General features: G+C 39.2%; 1 pseudogene across 1 annotated transcript; it reads left to right on the top strand.

Annotated features, from left to right (window-relative positions):
• Nucleotides 1-15,007: 15,007 nt before the first annotated feature.
• LOC105525389 lies at nucleotides 15,008-15,921 on the top strand (annotated as a pseudogene). The gene has a single exon (XR_001003916.1). The product of XR_001003916.1 is annotated as a ferritin heavy chain pseudogene (transcript).
• Nucleotides 15,922-16,222: the final 301 nt, after the last annotated feature.

Here is a 16,222-nt window from a genome sequence, read left to right on the forward strand (position 1 = left end):
TGCTCCTTTTTATACCCCATTAAATCCTTTAACCACTCTTCTCTTGTTAAATTCACCTGGAAATGCCTGAATTCTATTTAAATCTAACTATATGTCTACCCTATGCCTACACACAAACACTGAACATCGTTATGTATATTCACGGTGCATGCAAGCATGTGCACACACACTATCTCTCTGTCTTTCTTTCTCTCTCTCATGCTGACTTATCTTACTCTAAGGTCATGAAACAAATCATCAAAGTGGAAATACAACATGGCAGACAATCCTATTGTACTCATTTTATATATTTTCTTTTATACCAAAATGATCAGTTTAAACCTCTTCTCTCCATAGACGCTGATGATTTGCGTCTGTCTCCCTTTTATGGTCTTCATTTACTCCTCCAAAGTCCTGTCCCTTAGCCTGCCTTATATTTATTGGAGAATAAAAACAATCTAACAGGAACTCCTTCATATTCTGACCACCCATTAACCAACTCACATTTAACTGCAACCATCTTGTTTCTGTGGATGAAATGTCCTATCCCTGCTCCTATCAATGCCAACCTGTCCATCTATACTTTCATTTTTCTCCAGACTGAAATTAAAACAATTCATTTATTCTTAGGCACAGAAATAAGAAGTTACTTCCCCTTTAATTTAAAATATTGTACAGTACTTTATGAAAGCATGTTTTCAATTGTGTCTGAGCTAGTAAATCAAAACTTCTCACTAAAATATGAAGCAAATAAATGTCACCTTGAGCTTTATCTAACTCTGATTGGAAACTCATAAAATATTTGGAATTTATTAATGCTACTATTTATTTGTTCTATATTGAATTTCCATTTTTGAGTAAGATGTAATCTCCATGGTACTATAAAAGATCATATCGATTTTTGTTGTTTCTACTTTTGTGGTGGAAAAACAAAGATATTTTTGACAGTGTGTTCTAGTTCACATCGTTTATCACAAATTAAACTCAGGTTTCTTTTATTACCTGGAAAAATTCCAAGTAACTTATTCTTCATTTTTATTCAGTCACCAAAACAATAACCTTGAACAACAGAGTGGGCTGTTCTAGAACAGTTCTGAAAGAATCACTCTATTAGTCTGTTCTCACACTGCTAATAAAGACATACCTGAAATTGGGTAATTTATAAAGGAAAGAGGCTTAATTAACTCAAAGTTCATCATGGCTGAAGAGGTCTCAGGAAACTTACAACCATGGTGGAAGGGGAAGCAAACATGTCTTTCACATGTTGGCATCAAGGAAAAGTTAAGAGCAAAAGGGGGAAAAGCTCCTTATAAAATCATTAGATCTTGTGAGAACTCAGTCACTATCATGAGAACAGCAGCATGGGGGTAACTGTCCCCTTGATTCAATTACCTTTCACTGGGTCCCTCCCATGACATGTCAGGATTATGGCAACAACAATTCAAGATGAGATTTGGGTGGGGACACAGCCAAACCATATCATTCTGTCCCTGGCCCTTTTCACACCACATTTCCTCACATTTCAAAACACAATCATGTCCTTCCAACAGTCCCCCAAAGTCCTTACTCATTCCAGCATTAACTGAACAGTCCATGTCCAAAGTCATGGACAAGAGACAAGGCATGGACTGAGACAAGGCAAGTCCCTTCCACCATGAGCTTGTAAAATAAAAAGCAAGTTAGTTACCTGCTAGATACAATCAGAGTACAGGCATTGAGTAAATACAAGCACTCCACATTGAAAAAATTGGCTAAAACAAAAGGCCCCAGGTGAGTGCAAAACTGAACAGGACAGTCACTAAACCTTAAAGTTCCAAAAAGATCTTTTTTGACTCCATGTCTTATATCCAGGTCACACTGATGCAAAAGGTGGGCTCCCATGGCCTTGGGAAGTTCCACCTCTGTGGCTTTATAGGGTACAGACTCCCACCTGGCTGCTTTCATGGCTGGTGTTGAGTGTCTGGGGCTTTTCCAGGTGCACAGGGCAAGGTGTCAGCAGATCTACCATTCTGGGGTCTAGAGGATGGTGGCACTCTTTTCACAGCTCCACTAGGCAGTGCCCCAGTGGGGACTTTGTGTGGGCGCTCCAAACCCACATTTCCCTTCTGCACTGCCCTAGCAGAGTTCCTCCATGAGGGCTCCACTCCTGCAACCCACCTCTTGCCTGGACATCCAGGTGTTTCCATACATTCTCTGAAATCTCCACGGAGATTCCCAAACTTCAACTCTTGACTTCTGTGCACCTGCAGGCTCAACACCAAATGGAAGCTACCAAGGCTTGGTGCTTGCACCCTCTGAAGCCATAACCCAAGCTGTACCTTGGTCCCTTTTAGCCATGGCTGGAGCATCTGGGATGCAGCATGTCAAGTCCCAAGGCTACACACAGCAGCGGAGCCCTGTAATAGCCCAGGAAATCATTTTTTCCTTCGTAGGCCTCTGGGCCTGTGAAGGGAGGGCAGCCATGGAGGTCTCTTGACATGCCTTGGGGTTATTTCCCCCATTGTCTTGGTGATTAGCATTTGGTTCCTCATTACTTATGCAAATGTCTGCTACCAGCTTGAATTTCTCCACAGAAAACTGGGTTCTCTTTTCTACTGCATCATCAGGTGCAATTTTTTCAAACTTTTATGCTCTGCTTTCTCTTGAATGCTTTGCCACTTCGAAATTTATTCTGCCAGATACCCTAAAACATTTCTCTCAAGTTCAAAGTTCCACAGATCTCTAGGGTAGGGTAAAAATGCTGCCAGTCTCTTTGCATGGCAAGAATCACCTTTACTCACGTTCCCAACAAGTTCCTGATTTCCATCTGAAACCACCTCAACCTGAACTTTATTGTCCATATCACTATCTGCATTTTGGTCAAAGCCATTCAACAAGTCTCTAGGGAGTTCCAAACTTTCCCATATCTTCCTGTCTCCTTCTGAGCCCTACAAACTGATTCAAACTCTGCCTGTTACCCAATTCCAAAGTCACTTCCACATTTTCAGGTACCTTTACAGTAGCACCCCACTCCCAGTACCAATTTACTGTATTAGTCTGTTCTCATGCTGCTCATAAAGACATACCTGAGACTGGGTAATTTATAAAGGAAAGAGGCTTGACTCAAAGTTCAGCATGGTTGGGGGAGCCTCAGGAAACTTACAGTCTTGGTGGAAGGGGAAGCAAACATGTCCTTCACATGGTGCCATCAAGGAGAAGTAAAGAGCAAAAGGGTGAAAAGCCCCTTATAAAACCATAAGATATCATGAGAACTCAGTAACTATCACAAGAACATCATCATGAGGGTAACTGACCCCATGATTCAATTACCTCCCATTGGGTACTTCCCATGACACATGGGGATTATGGGAACTACATTTCAAGATGAGATTTGGGTGGTGACCCAGCCAAACCATATCAACCACTTTGCATTAAGGAGACCTGGCAAAAGTCCAAGAAAATCTAGTTGCGATGGCTAGTTAATGGCTCATAAAAAAACTTAGTAATATGAAGTCTAAATGACTCTTATGGTAGAGGGAAGTAATGAATCATGAGACACTGTCCATTAATGCTCCTTTTCTTATTTTTTTATGTTCTTCTTTTGCCTACACTTTTAAAAAATGAATTATGGTGGGCTAATTAGGCACACGTTTTTTAACATTTGTTTTAAGTTCAGGGACACATGCAAGTTTGTTACATAGGTAAACTTGTATCATGGGGGTTTGTCATACAGATTATTTCATATTTCAGGCATTAAGCCTAGTACCTATTATTTGTCCTGATCCTCTCCCTCCTCCCACTCTCCACCCTCTGATTGGCCCCAGTGTGTTTTGTTTCCCTCTGTATGTCCATGTGTTCTCATCATTTAGCTCCCACTTATAAATGAGAACATGTGGTATTTGGTTTTCTGTTTCTGCATTAGTTTGTTAAGGATAATGGCCTGCAGCTCCATCCATGTCCCTGAAAAGGACATGATCTCATTCTTTTTTATGGCTGCATATAGTATTCCATGGTGTATATGTACCACATTTTTCTTTATCCAGTCTACATTGATGGACATTTTGGTTGATTCCATGTCTTTTCTATTGTGATAGTGCTGCAATGAACATATGCATGCATGTGTCTTTATAATAGAAATTTTTATATTTCATAGGGTATATACCCCGTAATGGGATTGCTGGGTCAAACAGTATTTCTGTCTGTAGGTCTCTGAGGAATGGCCACACTGTTTTCAAAAATGACTGAACTAATTACACTCCCACCATCAGTGTATAATTTTTCATTTTTCTCCCCAACCTCATCAGAATCCTGTTTTATGACTTTTTTTTTTTTTTTTTTTGAGATGGAGCCTCACTCTGACACCAGGCTGGAGTGCAGTGGCGTGATCTCAGCTCACTGCAACCTCTGCCTCCCAGGTTCAAGCAATTGCCCTGCCTCAGCCTCCCAAGTAGCTGGGACTACAGGTGTGCACTACCACACCTGGCTAATATTTTGTATTTTAGTAGAGTTTGGATTTCACCATGTTAATCAGGATGGTTTTGAACTCCCAACCTCGTGATCCATCCACCTCAGACTCCCAAAGTGCTGGGATTACAGGCATGAGTCACTGCACCAGGCCCCGATGTTTTGACTTTTTAATTATAGCTATTATGACTGGTGTAAATGGTATCTCATTGTGGTTTTTATTTGCATTGCTCTAGTGATCAGTGATGTTGAGCTTTTTTCCATATAATTGTTAGCCACATGTATATCTTCTTTTGAAAACTGTCTGTTCATGTCCTTTGCACACTTTTTCATGGAGTTGTTTGATTTTTTTTCTTGTAAATTTAAGTTCCTTATAGATATTGGATATTAGATCTTTGTCAGATGCATAGTTTGCAAAATTTTTTTCCCTTTCTGTAGGCTGTCTGTTTATTCTATTGATAGTTTCTTATGCAGAAGCTCTTTAGTTTAATTAGATCCCATTTGTCAATTTTTAATTTTGTTGCAATTGCTTTTGGTGTCTTTGTCATGAAAACCTTGCTCATGCCTATGTCCTAAAAGGTATTGCCTAGGTTGTCTTCTAGGGTTTTTATAGTTTTGGCTTTTACATTTAAGTCTTTAATCTATCCTGAGTTAATTTTATTATATGGTGTAAGAAAGGGATCCAGTTTAAATTTTCTGCATATGGGCAGCCACTTATGCCAGCACTATTTGTTGAATAGGGAATCTTCTCCCTATTGATTGTTTCCATCAGGTTTGTGGAAAATCAGATAGTTTTAGGTGTGTGGTATTATTCTGGTCTCTCTATTCAGTACCATTGCTCAATGTGCCTGTTTTTGTATCAGTACCATGTTGTTTTGGTTACTGTGGCCCTTTACTATTGTTTGAAGTTGAGTAGCGTGATGCCTCCAGCTTTGTTCCTTTTGCTTAGGATTGCCCTGGCTATTCAGGCTCATTTTGGTTCCATATAAATTTTAAAATAGTTTTTCCAGTTCTGTGAAGAATCTCAGTGGCAGCTTAATAGGAATAGCATTCAATATATAGATTGCTTTAGGCACTGTGGCCATTTTAATGATACTGATTTTTTCTATCCATGAGCATGGATGTTTTTCCATTTGTTTGTGTCATTTCTGATTTATTTGAGCAGTGGTTTGTAGTTCTACTTGTAGAGATATTTCACCTCCCTAGTTAGTTGTATTCTTAGGCATTTTATTCTTTTTGTGGCCATGTGAATGGGAGTTCATTCCTGATTTGACTCTCAGCTTGACTGCTGATGTTTAGGAATGCTAGCGATTTTTGAACATTGGTTTTATATCCTGAGACTTTGCTGAAGCTTTTTATCAGCTTAAGAAGCCTTTGGGCTGAGACTATTGGGTTTTCTAGATATAGGATCATGTTATCTGCAAACAGGAATCATTTGATTTCCTCTCTTCCTATTTGGATGCCCTTTATTTCTTTCTTTTGCCTGATTGCCCTGGCCGGGACTTCCAATACTATGTTGAATAGGAGTAGTGAGACAAGGCATCTTTGTCTTGAGGCACACACTCTTTATTGAAGATATTCTATCACCACATATGCTGAGAGAATGGTTTACATCCATTTGAGTGGCTTTTCAACTTTTGATCATAATTCATATAAAAATACTTTATGTAATTACAAACTAATACATACACACCTAAATATATTACTTTGTATATGTAAAATATGTATTCGTATGTAATACATAATGAAAGAAAAATGTAAATTAAATATCATTACTATGTGTGATACTTTATATTCTCTATTCCATTCTTTTCAACTTTATATTCTCTATTCTATTCTATTAAATTATATTATATATACTGATAATAACCTACTGAACTAGTTGGTGCAAAATATATCAGTTTGAAAGAGTAACCTCAATTTGAAAGAAGGGTATAGGAACCTCTTTCCCCTATAGCTAGAGAGACATTGAGCCTAACTAAAAATGTGAAGTTGGCCTATTTTATGTCTAAAAACCACCTTTCCCTTTCTTTACTCAAAATGAAATTTTCCTTCTCTCCCTGTTTACCCCACTTAAATTCAAGAAACAAACAGATGCCTCAAATGGAGAGCTGGGGTAGTGAGACTCAGATATCAGCCTTTGGCTCTTCTGCTGAAGGAACCCACGATCTAGTAGAAGAGACAGGAACAACACCCTGGCTACTTTTCAGACTCTGAATAACGCAGTCATCTTCTTGCCTCAGAGCCTTGCAGTCTCTCATCACTCTATTGGGAAAACGCTTGCCCCATACTTTTCATTTTGCTAGGTAGTCAACATGATAAAATTCAGATTTCAGTTTTAGTGTACTTCTTCAGGAAGGCTTTCTCTAATACCACAGTAAAAACTATATCCTCTCTGCTAATATCCAGCTCCTCAACTATACTATGGAATATGTGATGACACACATCTTTAATTGTCATTGTTTTATACCCAGCATATCGCATAGTCCCTGGATTAATTGTAGTTAAGTATTTAATAAATATTTGTTGAAAAAGTAAAGTTAAAACTATCATGCAACATTGAGGAAGGGGGGTCTTGAAGAGTAATATGTAGAGGTAGGGATTGTTAATGACCCTTTATTTGGATCCAAAATAGCTGCACAGTAGTTCATATTATTCATTCTGTGGCTTCTTTGCAGAATTTCAGAAAATGCCTTTCCTTCTCATGATGGTAACCTCTTCTATTCTCACTCCTAAGTCTTTGCTTTTGTTTTCAGTCAAGCAGACATTTTTGAGTCATTTTAACTTTTTATTACCACTTACTCCAACTGAAGACCCAATCAGTTTTTTCTACCTTTAAAATTTCTTAAACTGATTTTTTCTTTTCCATTCCTGTTGTCAATATCTTATTATTATCGTTTGCCTGAATTATTGCAAGTATTTTCTAACTAATCACCTTGTATTTCTTCTTATACCTCTGAAATACATTTTTGTACTTCTTGTCAGAATTATTTTCCTAAAAATCAAATTATTTCACAATCACTTCCTTTTTCAAGATCCTGCAATGACAATTGCCTTTAGAAAAGCACAACCTCCTGAGTACTGCATATAAGATCCGCAGTGATCTGGCCTCTGCCTGTCATCCCAGTTCTACTCTCTGGGATATGTTCTGGGAATTTTTGACGTCCTGAAAGTGCTACGAACTCTCAAATTTGTGCCTTTTTCATTGCCCTCCCTTTGCTTAGAATTGTCTTCTTCACTTTGTCCTAAAATTCCTCTTCATTCTTCAAAGGCCAGCTCAAAGGTCTACCTTCATAAAGCCATACAGTCCCTGTTCCCTTTAGAAACTGTTATTCTCCTCCTCCTCTTTGCTTCTGCAAATATTTTCAAACACACATATAACTTCATTAAATTATGTCATACAGATCTTTTTCCATGTAAGCTGCTTGACATGACATGGTTCCCACAATCTCAATCATTCTAGCTTTCTTTGGATGTTCCTTAAGAGTGTGTGCTTCAGAAAGAGACCACTTTAGTACAAATCCTGGCTTTGCCATCCACTATGCCTGTGATCCTAGGCAGTGTATTTATTCTCTCTATCTTCCATTTTCTCCTCTGAAAATGGGAATATTAATGATAATACATTTGGGACCCCTGATTTTTGAATGAGATAATGCTTTGAAAACGCATAGAATATGTGTACCGGTACTTATTAAGTGTTCAATAATTTAATAATTATTAGCTATTTTATTATTGTTATAATTTTCATATTAAAATACAGTCCCAATAATTGATCAAAGCAAAGAGTAATAACAATGATTATCATCATCATGATTAAGACTATGATTATTGTTACTTCTACTACAAGCACTATTTTTTGAACATGAACCATGTGCCAGTCTTGGTGATAAGCATTTACAGGTGTTTCAATTAATCCTAAAATACATGGTGAGTGTGACTATTATTCTCTTTAGCAGAAAAAACAAACACTTTGAGAGCTTAGGCAATTTTTCTAAGGACACATAGGTAACGATTATGACAGCTAGGACTGAAGCTTTGGGTGGTCTCCGACAATCTTCTCTCATAACCACTCCATTATAATATCTCCCCAAGGGGCTAATACATTACTTCACCCAAATCTTAACCTTCTGTGAATGCACTGAGAGCATCCTGTGACAAGTAGCAAAATATATTAAAAATTTAGGTGGGGCCATTTTATGTGAGTCCTCTTCGACTAAATTTAAACCTAGTGATTCCAAAAATTATACTACTATATGTTCTTCCAGGGCCTAAGGAGAGAGCCAGACTAAAAGGATTCATCATTGTTACATGGAAATACAAAAATGAGAATTACAAATAATGTAATGAATCATAAAGTCAAATATTTTTCATTCATGGCACTAGTTGCTATTTCATTAAACTTTCAGTATTTACATACCTAATACCAATATATAGCTGTTGACCAATATATGAACAGTAGGAGGAAGAATAAGGCCAAATATGTTGAAATAAACTCTTAAATAATTGAGACTGTTACTATTATTTTTTAACAGACAGTTATTTCTTCCATGTTTATCTCTGGAAAGCCAGAACATTTTCTAGCAGCCAGAGAACAGTTTGAAATGACCATTTTCTTGATGACTGACAGCTGACCAGGAATGGTGACCCATGCTTAGAGCACTGATCACTTTCTCATTTTTCACTTTGATATGAATGAAGGTCAGAGAAGTTTAATGCTATAAATCAGAAACTCCTATAATTTAAAAATACATTGAGACACATATAAAGTAAAAGTACATAATTTACTACAGTTAAAAGCCAATTCAACAAAACATCAGGAAACTTCTCAGTTCTGTAAACGCTTTTAAAAATCAGTAAACTATTTTTAAAACACAGCAATTTATATGTCCTGAGTAGTCTATTGCTATTGGAGATGTTGTCAAGGATACCATGATATTAAAAGATGTTATATGACACTGAGACTACTTCGCTATTTCTTATTATATTGCTAATACCTTAATATGTGGAACTGTTGCTCACATATGCTTTATTGGAGGCGTTCCTGTCCCCAAGATGTACATATGCTTGTAGTTTAGCATTTCATAATAGCATAATAGCGCCCTTAAAAATTTTGCTTTAAACAATAGGGCAGAAGAGATGGGAAAAAATGGCGGATGGGAGGCAGGGCTAATTTGCAGCTCCCACTCAGATGGACAGAGCAATGTGTGGAGATTAGCATTATGAACTTTTCCTCCAAGGAACATACCAGGAAGGCTGACAGAATCCACACACCCTTTAAAGGTGGTGGATTGCTACTCCAGGCTCCCTGGGGCAGCCGAAGAACTGTTTTTGCTTGCTTTCTCACCTGTGAGGCTTGTAGCCACGAGTGAGTTCTCAGCTCTGCTCACAAGCTGCCTAGAAATAAACCTGATGCTGTTGTGGGTGCAGGCTGGGAGTGAGACTGGCCTTTCGGGCTGCAAGCTGCATAGAAGCTGAATGAGGCCTGTTGCTGTCAGCTTTTACCCACTTCCCCGGTGACCTGTGTAACACAGCAGAGACAGCCACAATCTCCCGAGAACATAACTCCATTAGCCTGGGAATCACAGCTGCGTCCCCCACAGCAGCCGCAGCAAGCCTTGCCCAAGAAGAGTCTGAGCTCAGACACGCCTAACCCTGTCCCCACCTGAGGGTCTTTCTCTACCCACTCTGGTAGCTAAAGACAAAAGTCATAATCTATCACAGCTGATCTGCTCTTGAAAGCGCCACTTTCTGGTCAGAGGCCAACCAACACAAAACCAGTGCTCTTAACAAAAATACAACCAAGGACCCTCACAGACTCTACTTCTCTCCCCTGATACCTCCACTGGAGCAGGTGCTGGTATCTACAGCTAAGAGACCTGAAGAAGGATCACATCACAGCACTCTTTGCAGACACTCCCCAGTATCAGAGCCCCATAGCTCTGCTGGCTGGCTAGATCTAGAAGATAAATAACAATTACTGCAGTCTGGCTCTCAGGAAGCCCCATCCCTAGGGGAAGAGAGAGAGCACCATATCAAGGGAGCACCCTGTAGGACAAAAGAATCTGAACAACACCCCTTGAGTCCCAGATCTTCCCTCTGGAATAGTCTTCCCAAATGAGAAGGAACCAAAAAATCAATTCTGTTAATATGAAAAAACAAGGTTCTTCAACACCCCCAAAAGATCACAGTAGCTCACCAGCAATGGATCCAAACTAAGATGAAATCTTTGAATTGCCAGAAAAAGAATTCAGAAGGTCAATTATTAAGCTAATCAAGGAGACACCAGAGAAAGGTGAAGTACAAATTAAATTTTTTAAAAAAAATAGTATTGGATATGAATGGAAAAATCTCCAGTGAAATAGACAGCATAAATTTAAAAAGTGACAAATTCTGGATATCAAAGACACACTTAAATAAATGGAAAATGCACTGGAAATTCTCAGCAATAGAATCAAACAAGTACCTGAAAGAACTTCAGAGCTAGAAGACAAGGCTTTTGAATTAACCAAATCCAACAAAGGCAAAATAATAATAATAAGTAAATAAATAAATAAGGAACAAAGCTTCCAAAAAGTTTGACATTATGTTAAATTACCAAACTTAAGAATAATTAGTGTTCCCAAGGAAGAAGATAAATCTAAAATTTTGGAAAATATATTTAATGGAATAATTGAAGAAAACTTCTCTGGCCTTGCTAGATATCTAGACATCCAAATACAAGAAGTGCAAAGAAAACCTGGGAAATTCTTTGCAAAAAGATCACCCCCTTGGCACATAGTCATCAGATTATCTAAATTCGAGCTGAAGGAAAGAATCTTATGAGCTGTGAGGCAAAAGCATCAGGTGACCTAGAAAGGAAAACCTATCAAATGAACAGCAGATTTCTCAGCAGAAATCCTGCAAGCTAGAAGGAATTGGGGTACTATTTAGTATCCAGTCTAACATTCATAAATAAAGGAAAGATACCATCTTTTTCTGACAAATGTTGAGAGAATTTGCCACTACCAAGCCAGCACTACAAGAACTGCTTTAAAATAGCTCTAACTCTTGTAACGAATCCTCAAAATACATCAAAATAGAATCTCCTTAAAGCATAAATCTCACAGGACCTATAAAACGACAACACAATGAAAAGAAACCAAGGCATTCAGGCAAAAAATAGTAGGATGACTAGAATAGTATCTCACCTCCCAGTCCTAACATTGAATGTAAATGGCCTAGATGCCCCACTTAACAAACACAGAATTGCAGAATGGAAAAGAATTCACCAAACAAGTGTCTGCTCTTTTCCAGAGACTCTCCTGACACATAAGAACTCAAATACACTTATGGTAAAGAGGTGGAAAAAGATATTTCATGCAAATGTACACCAAAAGTAAGCAGGAGTAGCTATTCTTATATCAGACAAAACAGACTTTAAAGCAACAGCAGTTAAAGAAGGCAAGAGCAGTTAAAGAAGACAAAATAATGTCCCTATCATGACATTAATGATAAAAGGACTAGTCCAACAGAAAAATATCACAATCCTAAATATACATCACCTAACACTGGAGCTCACAAATTTATAAAATAATTAGCACTAGACCTAAGAATTGAGATAGACAGCGACACAATAATAGTGGAGGACTTTAATACTCCACTGACAGTGTAGCAGGATAAGCCACAGACAAAACTCCTCAGACACTGGGTTAAAGAAGGAAGGAGCTTTATTTGGCCAGGAACCTTGGCAGACTTGTGTCTCAAAAGCCAAGCTCCCCAAGTGAACAATTCCTGTTCCTTTTAAGGGCTTACAACTCTAAGGGGGAAGGTCCATGTGAGAGGGTCGTGATCAATTGAGCAAGCAGTGGATATGTGACTGGGGGTTACATGTACCAGTAATCAGAATGGAAGAGAACAGGACAGGAATTTTCACAATGCTTTTCCATACAATGTCTGGAATCTATAGATAACATAATTGGTTAGGTCAGGAGTCGATTTTAACCAGGCCCAGGGCATGGTGCTGGGCTGTCTGCCTGTGGATTTCTTTTCTGCCTTTTAGTTTTTACTTCTCCTCTCTTTGGAGGCAGAAATTGGGCATAAGACAATATGAGGGGTGGTCTCCTCCCTTATCAGCACTAGACAGGTAATCTAGACAGAAAGTCAACAAAGAAACAGTAGACTTAAACTCCACTCTAGAACAAATGGACTTAGCAGATGTTTACAGAGCAGTCTACCCAATAACTACAGAATAAACATTCTGTTCTATGCAGAATATACATCATATACATGGAACAGTCTTCAAGGGTTTTTTTGTGATAGATCACAAAATAAGTCTCAATTAATTTAAGAAAATTGAAGTTATATCAAGTACTCTCTCAGATCATAGTAGCATAAAATTGGAAAAAAATCTCCAAAAGGAATCCCCAAAATCATGCAAAAACATGGCAACTAAATAACTTGCTCCTGAATGATCACTGGGTCAACAATGAAATCAAGATGAAAATAAAAAAACTCTTTGAACTGAATGATAATAGTGACACAACATATCAAATCCTGTGGGATACAGCAAAAGTGGCGATAAGAAGAAAGTTCATAGCATTACATGCCTACATCAAAAAGTTTGAAAGAACACAGACAGACAATTTAAGGTCACACCTCAAAGAACTGGAGAAACAAGAACAAACCAAATCCAAACCCAGCTTAAGAAAAGAAATAACCACAATCAGAGCTGAACTAAATGAAATTGAAACAACAACAAAAAACAATACAGAAGAAAAAATAAACAAAAAGCTGGTGCTTTGAAAAGATAAATAAAGTTGATAGATCATTAGTGAGATTAACCAAGAAAAGAAGAGAGAGAATCAAAAAAAGCTCAATTAGAAATAAAAGAGGTGATATTACAACCAATGCCACAGAAATACAAAAGATGATTCAAGGCTAGTATGAATACCTTTACATGCATAAACTAGAAAGCCTAGATGAGACAGATACATTCATGGAAATATACAACCCTCCTAGATTAAAATAAAAGAAATAGAAACTCTCAGCAGATCCATAACAAGCAGTAAGATTGAAATGATAATTTAAAAGTTATCAACAACAACAAAAAATTCCAGGATCAGACGGATTCACAACTGAATTCTATCAGACATTCAAAGAAGAATGGGTAAACAACATATTGACACTATTCCAAAGATAGACAAAGAGGGAATCATCGCTAAATCATTCTGTGAAGGCAGTATCTCCCTAATACCAAAACCAGGAAAAGACATAATAAAAAAAGAAAACTACAGATAAATATCCCTAATGAACACAAATGCAAAAATTGTCAATAAAGTACTAGCTAACAGAATCCAATAGCATAGCAAAAAATAATACGCCATGCTCAAGTGGGTTTCACACCAGATATGCAGATATGGTTTTACATATGCAAGTCAATAAATACGATACATCAGATACAGAATTTAAAATAAAAACCACGTGATCATCTCAATAGATGTAGGAAAAGCATTTGATAAGAACCAGCATTCTTTTACGATTAAAACTCTCAGCAAAATAGGCATAAGAAAGACATACCTTAAGGTAATAAAAGCCATCTATGACAAACTGACAGTCAATATTATACTGAACAGGGAAAAGTTGAAAGCATTCTCCTTGAGAATGTCCACTTTCACCATTTCTCTTCAATCATAGTATTGGAAGTCCTAGCCAGAGCAATCAGACAAGAGAAAGAAATAAAGGGTATCCAAATCAGTGATCAGAAAGTAAAACTGTTTCTGTTTGCTGATGACATAATTGTATACCTAGAAAATCCTAAAGACTCATCCAAAAAGCTCCTAGACCTAGTAAATTAATTTAGCAAAGTTTCAGGATACAAAATTAATGTGCACAAATCAGTAGCACTGCTATACACCAACAATAATAAAGTTGAGAAATCAAGAACTCAACCCATTTTACAAAAACTGCAAAAAAAAATAAAATACTTAAAAATACAGCTAAAGGGAGCAAGATGGCCAAATAGGAACAGCTCCAGTCTCCAGCTCCTAGCGCCAGCCACACACAAGACAGTGATTTCTGCATTTTCAACTGAGGTACTGGGTTCATCTCACTAGGGAGTGCCGGACAATCGGTGCTGGTCAGCTGCTGCAGCCTGACCAGCCAGAGCTGGAGCAGGGCGAGGCATCCCCTCACCTGGGAAACCCAAGGGGGAAGGGAATCCCTTTTCCTAGCCAGGGGAACTGAGACACACAACATCTGGAAAATTGGGTAACTCCCACCCCAATACTGCGCTGTACCAAGGGTCTTAGCAAAGGGGCACACCAGGAGATTATATCCCACACCTGGCTGGGAGGGTCCCATGCCCACGGAGCCTCCCTCATTGCTAGCAAAGAAGTCTGTGATCTAACTGCAGGACAGCAGCAAGGCTGGGGGAGGGGTGCCTGCCATTGCTGAGGTTTAAGTAGGTAAACAAAGCCGCTGAGAAGCTCAAACTGGGTGGAGCTCACAGCAGCTCAAAGAGGCCTGCCTGTCTCTCTAGACTCCACCTCTGGGGACAGGGCACAGCTAACCAACAACAACAACAATAAAAAAAGCAGCAGAAGAGACGTTCTTCGCGAGAGTCACTGGGGTTTCCTGCTTCAACAGTGCTTGAACGGAACCCGGCGCTCATCCCCCATCCCGGCCGGCTGCCCATAGCCAGCCCTCCATCACCTCTTCACCGCGTCCTTGGACCGCCCCAAGGCCCCTGCTGCCCCTCCAGCGCCACACAGCCACCGCCACCGCCGCCTGTCCTTAGCCTCGGCCATGACGACTGCGTCCACCTCGCAGGTGCGCCAGAACTACTACCAGGACTCAGAGGCCGCCATCAACCGCCAGATCAACCTGGAGCTCTATGCTTCCTACGTTTACCTGACCATGTCTTACTACTTTGACCGTGATGATGTGGCTTTGAAGAACTCTGCCAAATACTTTCTTCACCAATCTCATGAGGAAAGGGAACATGCTGAGAAACTGATGAAGCTGCAGAATCAACGAGGTGGCCGAATCTTCCTTCAGGATATTAAGAAACCAGACTATGATGACTGGGAGAGCAGGCTGAATGCGATGGAGTGTGCTTTACATTTGGAAAAAAATGTGAATCAGTCACTACTGGAACTGCACAAACTGGCCACTGACAAAAATGACCCCCATTTGTGTGACTTCATTGAGACACATTACCTGAATGAGCAGCTGAAAGCCATCAAAGAATTGGGTGACCACGTGACCAACTTGCACAAGATGGGAGCACCCAAATCTGGCTTGGCAGAGTATCTCTTTGACAAGCACACCCTGGGAGACAGTGATAATGAAAGCTAAGCCTCAGGCTCATTTCCCCATAGCCATGGGGTGACTTCCCTGGTCACCAAGGCAGTGCATGCATGTCGGGGTTTCCTTTACCTTTTATATAAGTTGTACCAAAACATCCACTTAAGTTCTTTTGATTTGTACCATTCCTTCAAATAAAGAAATTTGGTACAAAAAAAAAAAAAAAGGGGCAGCAGAAACCACTGCAGATGCAAAAGACTTTGTCTGACAGCTTTGAAGAGAGCAGTGGATCTCCCAACATGGAGTTTGAGATCTGTGATCGGACAGACTCCCTGCTCAAGTGGGTCCCTGACCCCAGAGTAGCCTAACTGGGAGACATCTTACACTAGGGGCAGACCAACACCCCACACCTCACAGGGTGGAGTACACCCCTGAGAGGAAGCTTCCAAAGCAAGAATCAGACAGGTACACTCGCTGTTCAGCAATATTCTATCTTCTGCAGCCTCTGCTGCTGACA

Source organism: Colobus angolensis, unplaced genomic scaffold, assembly GCF_000951035.1.
Source record: "Colobus angolensis palliatus isolate OR3802 unplaced genomic scaffold, Cang.pa_1.0 Scaffold530, whole genome shotgun sequence".
NCBI lineage: Eukaryota > Metazoa > Chordata > Mammalia > Primates > Cercopithecidae > Colobus > Colobus angolensis.